Source organism: Engystomops pustulosus, chromosome 5 (assembly GCF_040894005.1).
Source record: "Engystomops pustulosus chromosome 5, aEngPut4.maternal, whole genome shotgun sequence".
Taxonomy (NCBI): domain Eukaryota; kingdom Metazoa; phylum Chordata; class Amphibia; order Anura; family Leptodactylidae; genus Engystomops; species Engystomops pustulosus.
The window spans coordinates 169,662,163-169,670,021 of NC_092415.1; positions in this window are offsets into that span (position 1 = coordinate 169,662,163).

Consider the following 7,859-nt stretch of genomic DNA (forward strand, 5'->3'; position numbering starts at 1 on the left):
GTTTGAGATATGCAGCTACTTTGCCCCAATGGGAAAGGCAAAAGTGTGGGCAATGTAAACCCTGTGGTTTAGGGAAAAATGTCATCAAGGGACAGGCTGAGGTCTAGGTGAGTTCTTGTATAATGATAATGTAAGCAAACATCAATTGGTGCTACATAAGCAGAGGGTACATATGGGAATTAGAGACAACTATGGCACTAATCTTATCACTAACACTTATCTTTCAGGATATTCACATGGGAAAGTGGCAGGGAATTGTGATGATTGGTATACATTATGGGCAGGGCTTTCTGTTCCTTTATGAAGCCGTAAAGGTCCTGGTAACATCACAGTAGAAACTGGTGGCTGGGTCCATGTAATTGAAAGTTGCCGTAATGGCAAGACACACACAAGATCCATTAGCGTCTTGTGTAACCCCAGAACTGTGTACTTTGTGGGGCATGGTTCCTCACAGAACCCTATGGACACCTAGGGAAGCATCAACAGTATTGATTGGCATTGTAGACTTGAATCTTTATTCCACATTCGGGCCTGAAAGCATTACCTCTGCTATTAATACTGAAATTCATGTTTAATTATAAGTCTATGTGGTTTATGTAGAACGGTGGATCTCTTGGTTATGCCATTGGCCCCCACCATCTGATAAATATATATTAATTGTTGGTATGTCAGTCTGAGATAAACATTGCCACCTAGATAGTTCAAGTACTCTAGGGGAAATACAATAATAAAACATTCCCCATTAAAAGTTTTGATTTTCTTTTCCAAAACCATCACATTACTTTACAGTGCACTCTGAAAAAAAACAGCTCAATCTACATGCTACCTAAAAAAAAATACTAAAGATATTATGATATTAAATAAAGATAACCCATTCCACAAAAAACATGCCTTCATACAACTTGTAAGTGTTTTATTGTGAAAAATAAACACTGACCCATAGAAATAAACCACAGTAAATTCTGTCATTGAAAAATATTTTTATATTCATTGTGTTGAAGTAGTAAAACTTAGGAAATGTAAACATGGGTCTGAATGTAAATGCTCTCTATAACTATCAAATCATCTTCTTCCCCTTCATATGTAAGAAGCCAAAATCCATGTACAGCCAATGATACCAAATGGAGAACTACCAGAATTAATATCCTACTTTTGTCACATGTGAAGGCAAAAGCTCTAAAGATACAAAGGAGTTAAATAACTAAGTAAATGAAATGTATGTCTCCTAACTGAATTCAAAGGGGCCTAGCCCCTAGCCCAGTGGTGGAACCTATGGCACGGTTGCCAGAGGGGGCAATCAGAGTGCTCTGGATGGGCACCCGCGCCATGACCCCACCGCAGAGTTGGCCAGACAGGACTCAAGGCCTCCTGCAGTCCCAGGCAGCCCAGGACCCTAGAAGGAAGCTACAATGATAACCAAAGCAGGGAGTAATAAGCTACTGTTTAAATTGTCGCATCAGCACTTTGCAAAAAATATGTGGGCTTTGGATGTAGTTTGGACATTCCGCGTCTATAAGGTTTGCCATCAGTGCCCTAGCCAATCACCTGGCAAAGTTAGACGCACAAGAATTTTTCAGTGTTGCGCCTCATATATTTTAAAATTCCATATGTGCACAAGCAAAATGGCACACTTTTGTCACAAATCACAGTTAAATATTGCAAATAATCTCCTGATCAAGCATAGGAAAAATTTTAGAAGGGGTTTTAGAAGAGTTTGCGAGTTTTGTGCGTCTTTTGAATAAAAAGTTGCAAAAACCCCACAGATTCAGCTTTCTTATATATCAATCTTTAATATAAATCAAACAAGTCCAAAACCCCCAAAGAGTGATAATATGTGGTTATTTCAGAGTCAGCAATTGTTCTCTTTCTACCAGTACACACACGCAGCATAGCACTAATGTACCGTACCTGACTGATTTCATTACTTGTTAAATGCAATGTCTTGGTTATGCTATGTCCTTGCTGCTGATTTTATATCGGTGGAACGAAGAGTCAATTTAAAGTAGAATATGATAAGTATAGATACAATTATGACAGGAACAGTGTTAGTGTGATCTGTGAAAGGCTGAAAGTGGATGGCTTGTAATTGTTCTAATGTTCAGAGAGAGTGGAAGGAAACAGCTTCCATTATCCTCATGTGAGCAGGAGCTACTGGACTTCTAAATTAAGTTTATATCAATCTGCTTTGTATATTATCAATATTATAGTTATATACATCTGAGATGGAATATGTACACATTTATACAACACATCAATACGAACATGTTTTATTACCTAAGTTTATATCTGCTTAAAGATTAGCTCATGATGGCTAAATACAGGTTACTAATGGGTAATGTGAGCCTCCCTCCAGGGCCTCTCCTGCCGCCATAGACCTGGCAAACAAGTACAGGCAGTCCCCGGGTTACATACAAGATAGGGACTGTAGGTTTGTTCTTAAGTTGAATTTGTATGTAAGTCGGAACTGTATATTTTATCATTGTAATCCCAGCCAGAACTTTTTTGGTCTCTGCAAAAATTGGATTTTAAAAATGTTGGGTTGTCATTAGAATCAATATTAACACTAAAGCTTCATTGCAGATACATTAGATAACTGTTATAGCTGTTTATTGTAGCCTAGGACTAAAGTACAGTAAATTACCAATATCCAGAGGTCAGTTTGTAACTATGGGTCGTATGTAAGTCGAGTGTTCTTAAGTAGGGGACCGCCTGTAATAAGGCTCATGAGCCACATACAAACCTTTAAGAGGTTTTCCATGTTTTTAAAATGGTCCTTAATTTTAGGCACACTGGGATCTGATACCCTGCACCCCCGAAGATCAGAAAAATGGTGTTTGTCTCAGATTTATTTCAACAAATTGGATTAAGCTCCAATATGAAGAACTGCCACAGTTCTACGTGTGCAGGGCCGCTGCCAGCACTGGTCATACCCAGGCAAGTGCCGGGGGCTCAGACCTGCTGGGGGGGCCCACACAAGGCTGTACATAAGGAATATATGGGAGTGAGGGGGGCTTTATATAAAATATCCATGAGGGGGCTTTTTGGTGAGATAAATTGGGAATATTTTAGGGAACAGGAGAACCGTTTTAGTTTCTGAAATTTTAATGCTGCCACATGAGTTCGCTGCAAAGAGGCCTACTGACGCTGTTGCCCAGGGGCCTACTGATGCTCTGTTGCCCAGGGACCTACTGAAACCTGGAGCCGACCCTGTACATATGGCAGTGTGCTTGTTAGAAAGTTAATAGACTGCACTAGAGTGCATCTGAGTGATGTTGTCTTCAAATTGCAGGTGCCCATCAAACCATTACAGTTCATTCTATCTAAAGTTAGAGAGTAAGTAAAATTAAATATGAGTGTTTATTCTATCTAAAGGACAGAATATAAATGTCTGATCCCTGGGAGCACCATTGTTTTTTCTCACGTCTGGCCACTACAGGATCGTTGTCATCCGCAGCCCTATAGTAGTGAATGTTGTATTGGTTTAACATATGCATGGCCTCTCTATTCACATGAGACACTCAATTGTTGACTCATTTTCATGATTCCTGTATGCTTTGCTCCACCGTGGGTGAAAACTAGATGTGCGTGTAGTACAAATGACAATAAGACATGATTGGAGCCACTGCCTAGTTCATATATATATATATATATATACACTCACCGGCCACTTTATTAGGTACACCTGTCCAACTGCTCGTAACACTTAATTTCTAATCAGCCAATCACATTGCGGCAACTCAGTGCATTTAGGCATGTAGACATGGTCAAGACAATCTCCTGCAGTTCAAACCGAGCATCAGTATGGGGAAGAAAGGTGATTTGAGTGTCTTTGAACGTGGCATGGTTGTTGGTGCCAGAAGGGCTGGTCTGAGTATTTTAGAAACTGCTGATCTACTGGGATTTTCACGCACAACCATCTCTAGGGTTTACAGAGAATGGTCCGAAAAAGAAAAAACATCCAGTGAGTGGCAGTTCTGTGGGCGGAAATGCCTTGTTGATGCCAGAGGTCAGAGGAGAATGGGCAGACTGGTTCGAGCTGATAGCAAGGCAACAGTGACTCAAATCACCCCCCATTACAACCAAGGTAGGCAAAAGAGCTTCTCTGAACGCACAGTACGTCGAACTTTGAGGCAGATGGGCTAGAGTAGCAGAAGACCACACCGGGTGCCACTCCTTTCAGCTAAGAACAGGAAACTGAGGCTACAATTTGCACAAGCTCATCGAAATTGGACAGTAGAAGAATGGAAAAACATTGCCTGGTCTTATGAGTCTCGATTTCTGCTGCGACATTCGGATGGTAGGGTCAGAATTTGGCGTCAACAACATGAAAGCATGGATCCATCCTGCCTTGTATCAACGGTTCAGGCTGGTGGTGGTGGTGTCATGGTGTGGGGAATATTTTCTTGGCAATCTTTGGGCCCCTTGGTACCAATTGAGCATCGTTGCAACACCACAGCCTACCTGAGTATTGTTGCTGACCATGTCCATACCTTTATGACCACAATGTACCCAACATCTGATGGCTACTTTCAGCAGGATAATGCGCCATGTCATAAAGCTGGAATCATCTCAGACTGGTTTCTTGAACATGACAATGAGTTCACTGTACTCAAATGGCCTCCACAGTCACCAGATCTCATTCCAATAGAGCATCTTTGGGATGTGGATGTGCAGCCGACAAATCTGCGGCAACTGTGTGATGCCATCATGACAATATGGACCAAAATCTCTGAGGAATGCTTCCAGCACCTTGTTCATTCTATGCCACGAAGAATTGAGGCAGTTCTGAAGGCAAAAGGGGGTCCAACCCGTTACTAGCATGATGTACCTAATAAAGTGGCCGGTGAGTGTATATATATATATATATATTTATATATTCATATAATATACATATAATATACATTTCGGTGTAATGGTAGCATCAAGTCACACAGTAATAGTTTTACATAGTCAGATATAATTATGTTGTATTGTTTATTGTAACAATTAATCACCTTCTATTATAAACCTTCTACATACTGGGGCACATTTACTAAGGGTCAAGCACCAGTTTTCTGTCTGACTTTTTGGTGTAAACTGCTTGCACAGGTATTTAAGAAGTGTCAGCTCAGTCGTACCGAGCGCCAGATTTAACATGCAAAGTCCAACAAAAATGTTTTGCATGCCCCATGTTAAAGGTGCACCAAAAAAAAGTGGTGCTCTCTGTCAGGGCAGTGCATGGGGCGCCAGATTCATAGTACAGACTGCCCTGTCCTTAGTAAATGTGCCCCATTGTGCTTTACGAGGGAGGATGTACAATTTCGAGATATTCCCAAAGCTCCTCCATGTGCTTAAGGATATGGGAATATTCCTATAAGGTACTAACAAGGTAGTATAGAATGCCTGATTTCCTTTTCTCTATCCATTTTTCATCTTCCAACTTAGGCTGGAGAAGCAACTCCCATAAAGGGGATATGACCTGTCATGGAGCTTCATGGCTGCAACCTTTTTGGATGGAAGGGGAGGGGACAATAAATAAAGTCTAAGGAAGGAAAATCTCACTGCTCCACCTTATTGATTGTGATTTGGTTAACGGGTGGCTCTTACCAGCTTCAAGAGAATGATCATAGTACATATTAGCACAGCTGCTCAGGTTGTAGAAGTTCGGTGACCCATTCTCTATCCTTGGCTGGTATGACAAATTGGACATCATTTGTAACTGATTATTTGGAAGTTGAGGTCCACCTGACTGCCCTGGCTACAGTTAAAGGCTTCCTAGGGGCACCTGTTACTATATTTATTCAGCCCTCTTCTCCTACACACACACACACATTCCTTCTGAGGTGTTTCTGTCACCCCTCTAGAGGTTCCAGTTTTAGGGATTCTGAACACCCATAGCTCATTCTTCCTTACTTATTTCTGTGCGGCACTATGGCTGTTTGCTTATCTTTGACAAACATGCGTAACATGGGTATTTTATTAATAATTTTCTATGGGTGTTTCTTTTTTTAATACTTACACACTGTACCCCTAAAAGGTTTTCATGTTCACCTGCATGGCAGCCTGCATACTGATGCTCATACACTATGTCATGCCTCAATTCTTGTGGCATACTGTATGCTTTGTGTTTCTTGCTATCTTTCAATATAAATAGATTTGCCAAAAAATAACTAATTTTGGAGCCATCATTATACCTCAAAAAATGTGTCTACGACATAGTATATGGTTATATCCTGTTACACCCGATTCATTGGCATAGGGCAAGCAGGAATGAAACAAAGAAGCAAGTAAGCAACATTTTTGGGATGTGAATATGCAATTAAAGGGAACCTGTCATCAGAAATTGGCCTCATAAACCACTAGCAGTATGTTGTCAAGCAGTTGAGCAGCTTCTAGATGTTTCTGTCATGGCATAGTGTGATGGTGCTGCATCCAGGGACATTGTTGATCAGATCTCCTGAAGTCCGGTGCATGATGTCAGTCTCATGGGAGGAGGTGTTCAGATGTAGGGGAGCATGACTTAAATGTTAAAATGTCCGCCTCCAGGGGGCGTGTCCGGATGCAGACCAGGACGGACGTCTGAGACAGGAGCTCCGTCCACCCGGGCCTTTTTTCTGCTTAAAAAGCACCCACAGTGGCCCTGAACCGCCGCCACATGGGGAACCGCCGTCGTGGCAAGGCACAGGGAGCCTCGCCGGACCGCTCCGGCACTCCTGCTCCCCGCACACTGGACGAGTATGTGGTCCGGGAGACACGCGCCGGACCCAAGATGGCGCCGAGCGCAGAGGCTCCGCTACACGCGGGCACAGAGGATCCGCCTCCACCTGTCACAGCGGCCCTGCACCCCGGAGACCAGAGGGAGAAGCGGGGAGCAGCCAGAGACAGCAGAGGGCAGTGGGAGAACGGCCCTCCTAAGGTACACCCTCCGGCCCAGAGCTCTTTATCCCTATCTGAGGGGGGTCATACAGGGGAGCTGCCCCTGCTCATTGACCTAGCCACACCAGCAGGAGCTACATGCCTGCAGCCAAGCCCTAGTCACCAGGCCTTATCATCTGACCTTACTGCAGCTTCCCCTCTTCCACAGAGGCCACAATACTACCATACACAGAGTCCCTCTAATAGGGAATTGGAAGATATGGATTATGCTAATACACCCCCTGCCTTAAGACCCCAACTGGGTCCCGGAGACTGGTCTCCAGAATCGCATCAATCTTCACTATCAGGTCCACAGCGACATACGCCTGCAGACTGGTGGTCTCATGTGCATCAGTTACCCACTAAACAGGATTTTCAGGCGCTGATACTTGAAGTTAAGGACACATGCAGGTCGGCTATAGCTGAAATGCGACAAGACCTAACAGCAATAGCTAACAGGGTGGACCAACTAGAAGATGACCATGCTTCCTCTAGAAGCATGGTAGTGAACACTCTCCACTCCCGCCTCTTAGAGCAATCAGAGAAAATTCAAGATCTACAGTCGCATATAGAAGACCTTGATAATCGAGGTCGCAGAAACAACATCAGAGTCCGGGGAGTTCCGGAAGCACAGAATGTCGAAAATGTCCCAGAGGTTCTCAATCTCCTGTTTTCATCCCTGCTGGGAAGGAACCCAGAGGATCCTATCAAAATGGATAGAGCACACCGAGCACTTAAGCCAAAGCCACTTTCTGGACGCCCCAGAGACATTATTTGTTGCATTACAGATTTCCTTCTGAAAGAGGAGATTATGGCTAAAGCACGAAACAGGCCACATATTGATTTTAAGGGTGCGCAGATTCAGTTATTCCAAGACCTCTCGTGGGTCACTTTGCAGCGGAGGAGAACACTACGCCCCCTACTGGAGACACTGCGGAAAGCTGATATATCCTATAGATGGGGAT